The sequence below is a fragment of the Nyctibius grandis genome, chromosome 4 (genome assembly GCF_013368605.1).
Source record: "Nyctibius grandis isolate bNycGra1 chromosome 4, bNycGra1.pri, whole genome shotgun sequence".
NCBI classification, from domain to species: domain Eukaryota; kingdom Metazoa; phylum Chordata; class Aves; order Nyctibiiformes; family Nyctibiidae; genus Nyctibius; species Nyctibius grandis.
The window spans coordinates 73,704,208-73,719,455 of NC_090661.1; the positions used below are offsets into that span (position 1 = coordinate 73,704,208).

Here is a 15,248-nt window from a genome sequence, read left to right on the forward strand (position 1 = left end):
ATGTTTAGTGAACAAAGCAACTTCATTACCCCTGCCAAACTTGGAAACTTGTATCCTGGATTGTACTGCTGTTCTCGAGCTGCAAAGCTGCAGTGTTTTCTCAAAAGGTCTGCCAATGAGTGGCATACCCATCACACCTTTCTCCCCCACACACATATACAGCCACCAGACCTCTTGATGACCAGCCTTCCCCACGTAGCATTTTGGAAGATCAGAAGGGGGGAATATCAATGGAAGTAGCAATATTGAGAGAAAGAAGCATTTTATATAAGAAGCCAGCTGCAGACTAGCTGGAGCAATCCGTACAGTACAGCATTTGTGTACACAACTGTCGCTTCTGCTGCAATTCCTTAGCAGCTGCTCTGTTTGACCTGATGCAGGAAAAGAGAAAAATGAAATCAGGACAGGGTTGGGGGTGAGGGAAACCACCCAGCAACAAAAAGAGAAATGAAAATGTTAAAGAAGATATAAGAAAGGACAGGCATACAGTACAAGTCACTTAATTTTGGGGTGCTAGGTCCTACACTAGCTCAGTATTTACATATATATTTTACACATTTTATACTTGGGTTCCTTCTAGTGCACCTTTATTGCTAGATAGCTAAACATTTACAAATATTAATTCAGCCATCCAGCACTCTTTCCTGACACATTTCTTTTGTTCTTATTTTTCCCCAAAAGTAATCTTCATCATTACAATAAAGGTATGACATCTGTTACGGACCTAATAAATCTTTGTGCACGTGAACATCTCTCAGTATAGTTTGTGCAACGCAGGAAAGGACTTTTCATTAGTTTCATAACAGAATTTATGTAATTGTAAAAGCACCATGAAAGGAACAGTGTATAACACAAGACAAGAGTGTATGAACGGACTGATTCATAATAGCACACAAATTCCTAAGACCAAGATGAAGACAACTCTGAATTTCCAGCAATAATGTCAGCAATAAGCCTAAAAAACAAAAATGTTCTTTTGTGACCTTTGCATAATTCATTTGCTTTTACATGAAGAATCACCGTTAGCTGTTCTTGTAGAACATTTCCAAACTCATTTTTTGAAGCCTGTCACATTGTGATGGGTTTTACAATAATGTTCCTGCCAATGCCACTTTCATTTCATTTTAGCTACAAGTTCCTGCCATACAGTAGCCTGTTTCTCCCTGTGCAGTGCTCCTAGATTCAGATCAAAACAGATGAACTCAGAAATGATTCAATGAAAACACCGTTTTCAACAATGCCTTTCTGGAAACTTTAAGAGACATGCAGCTGCCCTGCCTTGGCCAACACATGTGGACTCAACCATCAGAGGAAAAGAGCAGATCAGAAAGGAAAGGTCCAAGAGGAGGAATATCTATCAATTCCTCCTCCTCATTGGAACAAGGAAGCTAAAAGATGGATTCATTACCAAGTAAGGATGAAAGTTGTGTAGAGGGGTTAACAGGAAAAGACAGAGAAAAGGAAAGGAATAGGTGAGAAAGATAACTTCTGGGGGCTCAGGGGTGGGGAGGGGGTTCTTCTCAAGCGAGGACCAAGTGTGAAGCCTAAAGAGGCAAGACAAAAAAAGAAGTGAGAATCAGACTAGTGGCACCATGAAAACTATCTGCTTGAAGCAAATGGCAGATTCTCCTTCAGTTGAGATCCTTTGTTCAAGGTGAACAGCTCTCCAAGCAATATGCTATAACTCAGTCCGCTGCATAAATTATATTCAAGATAGATCAGATAAGATAATCCTCTCTGGCCTTAAAATACATGAATTTGTAAAAGGCTCAGATAAGGAAGGAAGTGAACAGAGGTTACAGGATATGAAGGGCAAAACAAAGAATGATGTAACATCTCAAAAAGGGTAACAAAAATTCTGTTTTCAAGCTTCAAAAAAACACATAACCATACTAGGAATTTTTAAGTGCATAATTCTCATCTTCATACAGATATGTACTCTCCAATATTATTTTCTTTCCAAGACCCTGAATGAGTAACAATTATCTCTATTGTTTTAACAAAACAAACAAACAAAAAAACACACAACAACAACAAAAAAAAAAAGAGACTACACCACTAAAAAATTTAGGATGTAACTTTCCATGACACCCTGCACCTTTGAAAGAAGAAATTCTAGTTTATTAACTTGTACCTGGTAAGTTTCAAAAACAGGGTGTGGCATAAGCTTTCCAAGCAGTTCCTATTTACAACTAATCACTTCTTAAAATTCAAGAATATTCCTTCTTCTGTAAAGAGCACAAACAACTCCACTCAAACACAAGTTCCCAGAATAAAGATTCAGACCTTTTGTATCTTCAAAATTAGCAGGTATTCTTATGACAGTGGATTTTTCCACTCCAAGCTTGCAATTACACAGCTATTTTGCTTGAAAGTCCATTGCAGACAAGATTACAGTTTTCATGACAGAAAATTTATATTTAAGATACAAAGACAGAACTCAGTGGAAGAGACTTCAAGCACACAAAATAGCAATAAACTAGTTATTACTGGCATTGAAAGTTGCCCCAGAACATTTCATGTTTCACATTTTATGTGAGTTTAAATTTATGCCTGAATATATATCTCTTGTGAAGTTACATTACAGCTATTGTAGGAACCACAATGTTAATTTTTCTCCCTTTTTGACACTAAGATTCCTTGCATGATGCTTCATTTAATAAAAGTAAGGAGACAAAACAAAACTAGAAAAAAGACATACTGGCAGGAATATAGGCACTCTAATATAAACACTGAATATGCAACTGAGATTTGAAGAATTGCATATTTATTTATACGTACAACACCCACTTAACCATAAGACAAAGGACAAAGCCTTAGAATAAAGTAGTTAGCACACAATATTTTTGCATTTTAAATAGACAACTGCATCATTTGAGTTCATTTCAACACGCAGAACTCCCAAGACAGCCATGGGTGTTGTTATTCCATGTTACCATTGCCATTGGTATTTGGAGCTGCTCAGCCCAACTTCGGCTTGTAGAAAAGTAGGCACTAAGCAACGAAACAACATTTTAACACTTGAGTCTCCTTATTTGCAAAATGGACTTTTCTTCATCAAATATTATGGCCACAGTGTGATAGAAGTTTTTTAAATATCTTAAGTTGTTGAAAGACTTAGCAAACGAATTTAAGGAAAATATTATCTGGAGTTTAGCAATGTCCAGTAAAGCAAAAACCCAATATAAACACATTTTCTCTCAAAGACATTATGCTAGTATAGCACAAACGACAGTGAGGCAAGCAGCACTAAACTGAAATACAATAATTTTCTAAACAATTTACCATAATGATAAGAGTAACTTACAAGAAAAATGTTAGCTCAATAAATAATATATTTGGAAAGTCATGCAACATGAAACATGTTTAGAACCTGCCTTATCAGCAAATTCAGAGTTCCTTGCAGAAGCCATACCTGTGTACTCACAGCACTGTCCTGTGCAAGAGCCTTTTATGCTCAGTCCCATCACATAGGTGAGACAGAACTGCTGAGAAAGAAGCTTGAAGTTTTCCAAGACTATATCATCAACTAGAACTGGAATTTCAGAACCAAGTACTCAGAAGATGGGTGATTGTCTCAAGGCAGGCTGTAGCCAGCTGACTTCTGCTACCACCCAGGTCTCAATAGCTGTTCAAAACCTCTAACTGTCCAGACAGTTCCAAGCAATACCAACTAGTGTTTGGCAAGTCAGAAGGCACACTTTGCCATAAGGGTTAGTGGGAGCAGATTGAAATAAAAAGTGGGGATGTTAGAACATCTAACATTTTCTAACTTGTATTTCCATACATAAACTAATAAATAATGTTCCTCCCCACATGAACGCCTCATTATCAAAGAGATTGATTATGCAAGTCAGTGTTCTGAATAAGGTCATATCATTGTAGCAGCCACAACATGAGTTAAAACCAGAAGCTGAAATGTATTTGGTGAAAAGCTCACTGGAACACTTAGCATCTGAACATGTCAAAAAATCACCATACCAGATTTCACCGCAAATACTCACTTCGGCCTTGAGACAAGACATTCAAGCCTAGGGCACTTTGCACTCTCTTTGGGGTAGGTCTGCTCTATGCTGCACTGACTGAGCTGAAGGAAGTTGTGAATTTAATTTGCATCATCAGAGTAAATTTAAAAACAAATCTGATGCTGATTCAATGCCAATATATTCTCTTTAAAGTCACTCCCCATAGTGTTCGTAGTCACAGTTATCTGAGCGTCCTATTCTTTTGACTCCTCTTTTCACTGCTAAGATACTCCTTTAAATCTATCAGTACCTATCATTCTTCTCATATTGCCAGAGAAAATCATTCACTTGAAGACACAGAAAAAAAGATCTTAAGTAAACACACACAAAGGAATTGCGGGAAATGGAGCAAAGCAGACTCATCAAAAATGAATAGTGACAAAATGATTAAAGGTCCAACAAGTGCTACTAGTAATATGGTAACTTCATCCTTAGATCTTAGTCTCAGTCCTTAAAGGAGGTGTGCCACACGCACACACACGCGCACACACACGCAGAGAGGAATATGGCTTTTCTAAGACTTTCTTCAAAACACAATTCATTGGCCAAGAAATAAACAGTATTATATTTAAAAGCCCACCCTATACACATAATAGATACCAAGGACACCACATACAGTCAGCAAAAGGTTGAGTGTGCTCAGTGAATTGCAAGATAAAGCTGAAAACATTAAGAGCTAACACAATACACTTAATACATGCAACAGATTTAAGAGTACAATGGAAGACACCAAAATTTTGGTATGCTGAACATCATCTCTTAATTTCCAGCTTGACACTTTCTCTGCTGACCTGACCAAGCCTTGCTATTGTTCTAATTTATTAAAAAATGAAACCCACAAGGACATGTCTTTTGGTCTTGATTCATCTACACATGTAAGCCCATATTTATATTTTAAGCACACATACATTTTCGATCTATCTTTAATTGAATAACTAGGAGGGGAAACATTATTGAAGCACTTTAGAAATATTTCCTTGTTTATGTTGAAAAACAACTCATCCTTATCCACTTTGTTCAAATTGATATTGTTTCATCTTTTATCTCATTATGGATAATATTCTCTCTAAAAACTGACCTACGGAGTTTATACATAGCTGAGAAAGGTATGGTAGCTTAGAAAGTGAACTTCTACTTTATCTATATCATCTGATGATGACAGTTTAGCATGAAAAAATCCTGAATATATTTATTCAACCTCTTCCCTGACAGCCACAAGAATACTAGTTTCAGAGTAATATTTGGGAAGAAGAATTGGGAGGGAAAGGTTGGTTTTGTTTGTTTGCCTTTTTTTTTTTTTTTTTTTTACTTTATAAACAGTTCATCTGGAGTTCTATATTCATAAATGAATTGTGCATTCTGGACAAGAATTCAGTCTTGGTGGACTAAAAGACTTTGTTTTAGTCGATCACAAAATAGGTGGCAAATGATTTGGATTTCAAGCTGCTACTGTCACTAAAGCCCAGGTATCTAAAATTATGTGCATTCAAGCAAAGAAACAATAAAAAAAACCCTATTCTTTCCACATTTAAGCAAAATACCCATACTGAAAAACTGAAATCCTTTCAGATGAGGAAGGAAGCCAAAAAAGGCAGGAGCTGAGTACCAAAGTACTTGATCTTCTTTCAGTTTGTATGTTCATTTTCTTTTTAAACATCATGGAAACAGAGATATCAAACATGAAATGCAGAGTAGCTGATTAGAAAACATTTTTATTTCCCAAACATTGACACCTAGATAACAGACCTCAGAATACTTCACAGAAAAATGAAGTCCCAATCTTCAGGCAAAAAAGCTAAAGCAGGAAAAGCTAAAGTACAAGAAGAGAGAGAAAGGTCAGCAACAGACCAACAGAGGACCCAAGAATAAAAGCCCAAACCATTGATTTATTAAATTACTTATACTTCCTGCCCAGCCAAATATTTTAACCTCATGTCTTTATCAACACAGCCTTACAAAATATCAATTCTAGTTTCTTTCCTAATCAAAGAGAGAAATAAGGGTGACATGCAACATTTTTCTTAAATTGTGGTTAATCATAGTGGTGGAGGAGAGGGGAAAAAGCTCTACAAATATTTTCAGCCCCAGTTCTGCAAATCCATCCGTGAAAGGATGTTATATCCTCTTACACATACCACCTCTTCGAGGTTTGTGTTAAAGTATCTTTTCTAAGCAGCAGTCATGAAGGAGGGGGAAGGTGTTGAAAAGGGTGAAGGAGGGAGTCTTCATGATAGCTAAGCCTAGAGAGGTAAATGAATGGCTAGCAGCAAGCTGTGCCATTTCCTGGAGTTCGGTATGAGCAGGTTTGCCAGTATATGTATTTCTGTTTCCTGGCCCACGGTATTACCCACCTATATTCAAATAATCAGCCCATGGGATTACAACAGTTGATTTACAGTTTCTTCAACATCTATAGACCAAAAGACCCTGCTGGTACAGGAAGTTCAGTGACTCAGGGGCTGATCCAATCTCTGCTTGAAAGCAGTGCTCCAGATGAGGCTGCTTTAGTAGCTCAAGAGTGTAGTCATCTCCAAAGGCATTGATGCAAATTCTAATCTATATCAGAAGTGGAAAGGAACGAGGTGGGTTTCATTTGCCCTGTATTTCTATGTAACAAACGTATTCAGCCTGTTGATTTTCAAAGAATCCTAAGGCTAAAATATGAGACAGGCTGGTGCTAATATAGATGAAAAAAAAAGACTTCAAGAACTAGTTCCTACCTTCCATAAACACTGGATTCACTGTTAAGACATTTCGCAAAAATGTGCAGTATCCTCCAAATTATATTATAATCTAATGTTAGTAATCACTGCGACTAAAATAAAGTTACAGGTATAAAAAATAGATAACTAAAACTCCTTGTCACTTTTCAGTGATTTTGCATGTCTGCAATTTATCACTGTAATTGTATCACTGTTATGCCAGTGACAGTCAAGCCTACTTTTCTATTTGTGGCAATATATCTTTCAAGACAGAATGCAAACTACTGCCTTTTGGCTCTGAAGCTGTGGTTGTCAAATAGTTTTTTAAACCAGATACTGACAACCCTGGATATCGCTTCCTGGTCTAGTTACTTGACTTGGTGCTTTCTGTTAATTTTGGACCCTGACTACCATCCCAAAATTTTGGGTCAATAGTTAGATTAACACTTGGCTTTAAAAAAAAAAAACATGAAAAAAAATTTCCATAAACTGTCTTTATACGCAGTCAGAGAGGTTCTCTTCTCCACCAAACCCAACACATAAGTCTGTAAAAATGTAAAAAACAGCTAATTAAACCACTGCAAAAAGCACAAAGAGCAAACTTGCATTATAGCAGTTTTATACACTAAGACACTAGGGTAAATCTTATAAAAATAAGGATAATTATTTGCTCTTTTCCATCATCTTAAACTCAGGGACAATAGACATTTACCATCCATGTCTCTAAAAGTAAATAAAATTCCTTAACTGCTAAAACAACATACTAAATTCAAAGTTTATCTCCATGCTAAACACCACAAACATTGAAGAAATAAATAGGTTATATTCTGGTAAGATTGAATTACTACTTCTTATTATGATAAAAATAAAATCCTTTATTTTTTTTTTTAAGAACTTAGATATAAAGAATCTTTAAAGGTCAATCCCATTCCCATTAAAGCTTATCTTAGCATATATTTGCAAACTTCTCTGTCATGTTCCATTTGGACTTCCTGAGCTATGCACCAAAAAGAAAGCAAAGACTTATTCACTGCACAGTCCTTTATTGACAAGACCTTTCTTTCTTTGCACAACACCTCTGCTGTGCTGTTTAATTTGTCTTCCAATATTACCCCTTCAATTTAGTCTTTATATTTAAACAATAGCAAAGGAAAACTTATTTTTTTCATTTGTTTTGAAATTTCACAGCACTAAAAATTTTCTCTTTGGAGTGCTTTATGGCATGTTGAGACAGCTGCTCTGTTCTCACTTGAAGACTAGGAGTTATTAAACTAAGCCTTGAAAATATGTACCATTGGTTTATCTCTTTGACAGGCAATGGAAGATATTGTCTTTGTATATGGGCTAAAAACTAGCAGAGAGCTAACTATCCAAGCTAAAGTTAAAAATTAAAAAATAATTAAGTACCTTGGTATTATTATAGATAGTGGGAAACCTTATCTAACCCTTTTTGACAAAAGCTCCTGAAAGGTAAAGACACCAAGATGCTGAATTCATCAGTATTGCATCAATTAAGCACATTTCATAGAATCATAGAATGGTTTGTGAGGAGATCAGATTGTCACCAGCAAATAAGCTATTTGCTGCCTGTCTCCCTGTTGTTTCTAATGAAAAATGATAATAAAAAGTGAGATGAATTAATTTTCTTCAGAAGAAAAGCAGTGAAACTGTGTCATGGGGCCTTAGGAGACAAAGGAGAAAAGGAGCACTATGAGATACCACCATAAGGGGTTTTGTTGTTTTTCTAGTGGTGGGATTTTTTGGTAGTTTTTCAGGGTTTTTTTTTCTTTTCATTTAAGTCAGTAGGAGTTTTGCTTTCTGGCAGTGGCAAAGCAGAATCAGTTTGTTAGCCAGCTGTATATCCTCTCACCAGTAGAGAACAGACCTGATTCTTTGCTGGAGCTGTGCTTAGAAGAGAAGAATAATAATTTGTTGAAGAAAACAAACCACATTGCAAGCACCTTTCACAACTGTCCAGAAAAATCTCTCCTTTCTTTTTGTATGGGATTCTTTATACACCAAATCAGTGGAGGTTTTCTTTGCCCACAACTCCAGCACTGCTCCTTCCCATAAAGTATCCCCTGTAGTGGGAGGGTCAGGATGTAGAACCCCATTACAGTACCAACACTGTATTCCCAATTAGAATTAAAAGGAACAGAACATTGCAAAGGCTCCGAATATCTGCTCTGATACTCCTGAGAAGCAAAACTGTGTAACAGCTCGTTTTGCTTGGAAAGTCACAGCCCATGAACCTTTCCATCAATTTGCAAGATAGTATGAAGGAAGACCCTGAAAAAATTCCCCACCGCCTTTGCTATGAATTGATCCGGCTGCTCTATACATTCTGACCCGCTTCATAGATCCTGCTCCTTTCTCTCAGTGCACTTGGATCAAAACCCTGTGCTTTTCTCCTTGTGGGCAGAGACATGATAGTAGTGTGAAGAAGTCAGGTATGGGAGTCTGTGCAATACTCTTATGACAAGGTGATCCACTTACTGGATGAGGGAAAGGCTGTGGATGTTGTCACCTAGACCTTAGTAAAGCCTTTGACACTGTTTCCCATAGCATTCTCCTGAAGAAACTGGCTGCTCATGGCTTGGATGGGCATACTCTTTGCTAGGTTAAAAAACTGACTGGATGGCCAGGCCCAAAGAGTTGTGAATGGAGTTAAATCCAGTTGGTGGCTGGTGACAAGTGGCGTTCCCCAGGGCTCAGTACTGGGGCCAGTTCTCTTTAATATCTTTATCAATGATCCGGATGAGGGGATCGAGTGTACTCTCAGTAAGTTCGCAGATGACACCAAGTTGGGCGGGAGAGTTGATCTGCTTGAGGGTAGGAATGCTCTGCAGAAGGATCTCGACAGGATACATCTATTGGCTGAGGCCGACTGTATGAGGTTCAACAAGGCTAAGTGCCAAGTCCTGCACTTGAGGTACAACAACCCCATGCAGTGCTACAGGCTTGGGGAAGTGTGGCTAGAAAGCTGCCCGTTGGAAAAGGACCTGGGGGTGTTGATCGATGGTTGGCTGGATATAAGCCAGCAGTGTGCCCAGGTGGCCAAGAAGGCCAACAACATCCTGGCTTGTATCAGCACTAGTGTGGCCAGCAGGACTAGGGAAGTGATCATCCCCCTGTATTCAGCACTGGTGAGGCCACATCTCGAATACTGTGTTCAGTTTTGGGTCCCTCACTACAAGAAAGACATTGAGGTGCTGGAGCGAGTCCAAAGAAGGGCAACAAAGCTGGTGAAGGGTATAGAGCACAAGTCTTATGAGGAGCAGCTGAGGGAACTGGGGTTGTTTAACCTGGAAAAAAGGAGGCTGAGGGAAGACCTTATTGCTGTCTACAACTACCTGAAAGGAGGTTGTAGCAAGGTGGGTGTCGGTCTCTTCTCCCAAGTAACAAGTGACAGGACAAGAGGAAACTGTCTCAAGTTCCACCAGGGGAGGTCTAGACTGGATATCAGGGAAAATTTCTTCACCGAAAGGGTTGTCAAACATTGGAACAGGCTGCCCTGGGAAGTGGTTGAGTCCCCATCCCTGGAGGCATTTAAAAGATGTGCAGATGTGGCACTTAGGGACATGGTTCAGTGGTGGACTTGGCAGTGCTAGGCTAATGGTTGGACCTGATGCTCTTAAAGGTCTTTTCCAACAAAAATGATTCTACGATTCTATAAGATGTTTCATTTTACAGCAATCTAATTGGGATTTGATCTTGCACCTGCACTATCTCTTGTAAGCCTTTCTCTCAGAGATGGCTCCTCAAATCCATTAATATCTAAGTCATCTCTCTACAAATATAGAAAAAAGAACCATCCCATCCGCATTTTAAATGATGCAAACAAGCAAAGAAAGGAAGAACACAGATGGGGAAAGAGATAAGAAAGAGAGAAAGAAGCTACTATCAGAAGTTTACACATCTCCATCATACAATCAAAAACCAAACTAAAACAACAACAAAAAAAAAAACCAAAAACAAGCAACAGCTGAAAGAAAGTCTTCAATAAACAGCAGCATGTTTAGCAACTGACTTTTTAGAACGATCTCTCCTAATTTCCACCTCTTTACGCAGAAGAGGTAGCAGAGAAGTTAGACACATATTAATGGTCTGCCGTACTTTTGAATCCTTGCGTTCAATTACAAAGCATTCTGCCTGAAGCTATTACATTAGCTCTTTGTCACATACACCTAAAAGCCCACCCACTCTATATGAATTCAGATGTGATACTGTAAGATTATCCATTCAGTGGAAAGCCAATATTAATCTCCTCAAGAACACTTCAAGGATTATCTGTGATACCCACCAGTCACTTTTTAAACACATAAATAAAACAGAAAACTCGGAGTCTTTTCAGCTTCTTAAACTGGTTAACAGTCCCAGAGAGTTTTGCTGAAGGCAATGAAATAACCAGTCTTTGGAGGCAGGGGGGGACAGGACATATGTTTCTGGCCTAGTCATATTAAGGAGTCTCCACAGCTTTCAGTGTACATATTAAAATGACCCTTCATTATTTCTTCATGCAATGTGCTGAAAGTTACTTTGCATGTTGTCCAGTCTCTTCAAGGTTTGAGTTTGTTATTGTGTCTTGATTAGATCACCAATGGCTTCAAGGGTTATCAATAATTATACTGGGAATTACTCTAGTAGTGCATCCTACATTTTTAAAGGATAGAATCATAGCAATAGTATTCTACAAAAAGAATGATAGGGACTGTCAGAAAAGATTGATCTTAAAGCAGTTGCTTGTTTAAAGAAAAATACTCCATAGCTAAGAGAGAGAAATAATTTTTGAAAGGAGAAAAACATCAGAAAGAAAACAAGTTTACCATGGCTGACAAGCTCAGGAAACTGACCTTATGATGTAAGGAAAAAGTAATGCAAGTCAGCAATAGGTGTTTCCATCCTCACAAAAGTTACATTGCCACATTCACCTGAGAAGCAACTCTGGCTGGCTGAATATAGAAAGGTGCTCCCATTGTATCAACAGAGTGGTCACACAAAACAGCAGTTTTGATGGATATTTGGATATCCCATAGATTCACATGACATATGAACCAAAACAGGCAGTTAACACAAGCTACATCTAAACAGACTTCAGAAAACAAACAGGAGGAAGAATCCCAAGGAGAAAAGAACATGGTGGGAAATACGATGTCCCAAGTTCCACTATTGCTTTGCTGTTTGGACAAGGCTCACTCAGGAGTGAAACTCAGCTATATTAATCCATGCGTATGAACAGCTGTGAGATCTTTGGCTGGAAAGATTCCCTTTAAATACTAAGAACTTTTATGGATATTAGAGTGTAATTCACTCCATGTTATGGATGTCTCACCTGGAAGCTCAATTCAGTGTCCATATTTCTATGACATGTGCTACAAATTGCCTGTAGCCTCATTAGGAAATGGGAGGTGACTGTTACAAAGTAGAAAATGCCTTTCTGGTAATTAATCTTTTCATGAGAAAGCTATTCACAATGAAAAGTCCTCAAATGGACTATAACAGGCCCTTCCCAGAGCTTCTAGAGCTGCTGATTAGCATTCTGTCCAAGTTATTCCAACTGTAAAATCTGGCACTTAACCTTTGAAGTTGAAAATACAGATCTGAGCCCCTGTGGATAAAAGTGTGCAATAAATGGGGCCAATAATCTTTTTAATGTGACAGTTAAAAGGAAACCACAGAACATAGGTGATGCAGAAAAGTCAGGCTTTGAGGTCTTCACATTTGAAGGTACATAGGGATTGTGGCATGCCCAGGTTTGCTGGAGAGAACATGGTTAAACGCATGTTTTATTCACAGTTTTTCTGAAAAGTAACACCAGAAAACATTACAGGACTTCAACACTTGCAAGTCTTCCCCAGCCAAACAACTGTTACATTAAAATGTGCTCTCATTCCTGCCTTGTAAAAACAAAAAACCCCCGGATGATTCAGACTTTCTACATCCTTCAAACCAGTGTGCCAAAGAATGCTCCAGGATGATCTTTCCCCCCCCCCCCCCCCCAATAAGAAGTGCTCCTGTGCTCTTCTGCATTCAAATAGACCAATGCGAGTTTCTGCACATTCAATACACCCAGCATGAAGGAGAACACAGACAATGTTGGATGGAAACTGAACAGATGAGCAAGCTGAAACAAAGAACCAAACCACAGAGACATCTCAAACTTAGGCTGAGGAGTAAGGCATATTGTTGTCTTTCTCCTACTCTTACAGTTTCTTACAGAGAGACCAAAGAGAAAGGCAGTGCCTTTCTCTTCCTCCAGGTCAACAGAGAGAAAAAAGCAGCTTAAAACAGTAAGGAAACAAAGTGCCAACATTCCTTCCTGAGCATTAACATCCACACTGGTGGTGCATCCTTGAATCACAAACACCTTTCCCTTAACATTTGATTTTTTGTCTCCCTCCACTTTTTTGTCAAGTTTTTTTAAGTTTTATTAATGCACACACTCAAGAATATGGTTTCCAAGACTGGACTCTTACTGTCTTGGAGCATATCTAACCTTTGTAGTCAGAGAGAGTGGATGATGTTTCTTCTTTACTGATTCTACTGACACAACAACTGTAAGTTCTTGACTGTTTCAATAATGTCTGAAGCTCCCTGCAACATAGGCCATTCTCCTCAACCTGCCAAGTTTAAGAAACAAAGTTTAAAAAATGAGTAATGAGTGCCCTGAAAAAAGACAAAATAGGTCCTTTCTGTCCTGGCACTTCTGCTGCTGTTTGGAATTAATTTAATCTATGAAAGCAGAATTAAATTAGTTGTATCACTCAACTTAGCTGATGGCTAGTCAAAGCTACCATACTCAACCTCAAGCCATTTTTTTTAATTTATATACACATAACCATGTATATATTGAATCTTTTTTTCTACCATTTCTTGAAGTGACTTAGGCAAACAGCTGCTTCCTTCACATACTGTGGGATTAAATCCAAGGCTTGAAGAACTAACAAATTCCTCCAGCTTTGGCTAAAAACTCAATAATGCGTAACAGGGCAGCAAGGGGCTCTCACCATCTACAGATCAGGCCTGAGGGAGAACGTATCTGCCCCTAGAGCCCACACAAACACATAAAGGGGAAAGACTTCCACAATCTCACACTGAAACACCAATTTAAATTCTAGTTCTGAACTGGGTTTTCCAAGAATTTAAATAAATGGCTTATTTTACTCAACTAATGATGCCAACTGGAACAAAACTCATCTATCAAGCATAAATATCCCACATATTAACTTCAGGAATGATGTTTCCCACTGAAACCTTTAAGGCTTGATTCTTTCATTTATAAATCATGGAGCGCTGAAGTTCATTCATCGGGGAGGTGATCATGGCACTACTTAACTGTCTCTTCCCAAACTCCTCCATTAGAGACCACCTTACATCTACTTCGCAGCTTTGCGATTTAAGGTTTTATTCTGTGAAATACCTTCTAGCATGAGAGAAACATTTGTGCCTTGAATCTTGCTTTTATAAACAAATATTCAAGCCACACAACAAGACCAACTTATCTCTCCTAAATTTCAACTATTTCTGGATGTTGTTTGGAAATCCTAAAGCTAGGCAGTGAAAACAGTTTGGGGAAGTTTCTTCCTCACACAATTAAAGCCGCTGAGATGATCTAAATTGGCAGAAACCAATTCTGACAGCTTGAAACTGGCTAGAACAACCTTAGCAGGTCTACTTTCCCCTTACAGGAATGCTGTGTGATAGTGAATGACAACAAGCAGCTCTATCTGTAGTGGTTATATCTTAGTTTGTCTTCACTGCAATTAAAGGTGGGGCTGCAGCTTTCATAGACACATGTAAACCAGCTTTCAAGTGACAAACTCAAATACTGATAATGCTGTGACTGAGACAGATCAGCATAAGAAAACTAGACTGAAGAAGCAGGGCACATAGACCTCGTAAGGTTTTTGTTGTTCTTGGTATCTGGACTAATCACATAAAAAATTAGACATGCCTTCAAAAGCTGTGGTAGAAGCAAATCCTACTCCAAATTGTATTTCTAAAAACATAGAGCCTGCCCCAGCCATTCAAAAAACTATATTGCAACTAACTTACTGATTCAAACTAGTTCTTCCAATGGGTCTTAAAAAGTATATAAAAAAATAAAATTAAAATAATCTGAGCATCAACTGATTTTAATGTTTCTGGGCTCCTTACCCCACAACTGTACCTGTTACTGTGTAAAAATTTTCTCTATTTCTGGTAATTGCATGGGTGACTGACAACTTTTTCTTTCGGAATCATATATTTCCCCTTGGGCCTTTAGACTACTCCTTTACTGTATAATCAGTCTCAGCAAGTGACTAGTAATTACCATGTTAAAATACACATTTTCCAATGAAACAATTTTTGACTACAGGCTGTCCAAAACGTAACTTTGTAGAAAACCCCAAGTTTACTCTATTTTCTCCTGCACCCTAAGAAATGAGTGGGCAAGAGGGACAAGCTTATTTTTTATGTTTTCTTTCATTATATCTTTACGCTATTTAGAGGAGCTTTCCCCCTTCCTGACCCTCACTTT

At 38.2% G+C, this 15,248-nt stretch overlaps 1 protein-coding gene across 4 annotated transcripts in view; it reads right to left on the reverse strand.

Annotated features, from left to right (window-relative positions):
• GRID1 (glutamate ionotropic receptor delta type subunit 1) overlaps positions 1 to 15,248 on the reverse strand; it is a 609,362-nt gene that overhangs the window by 287,417 nt on the left and 306,697 nt on the right. The window lies entirely within an intron of this gene.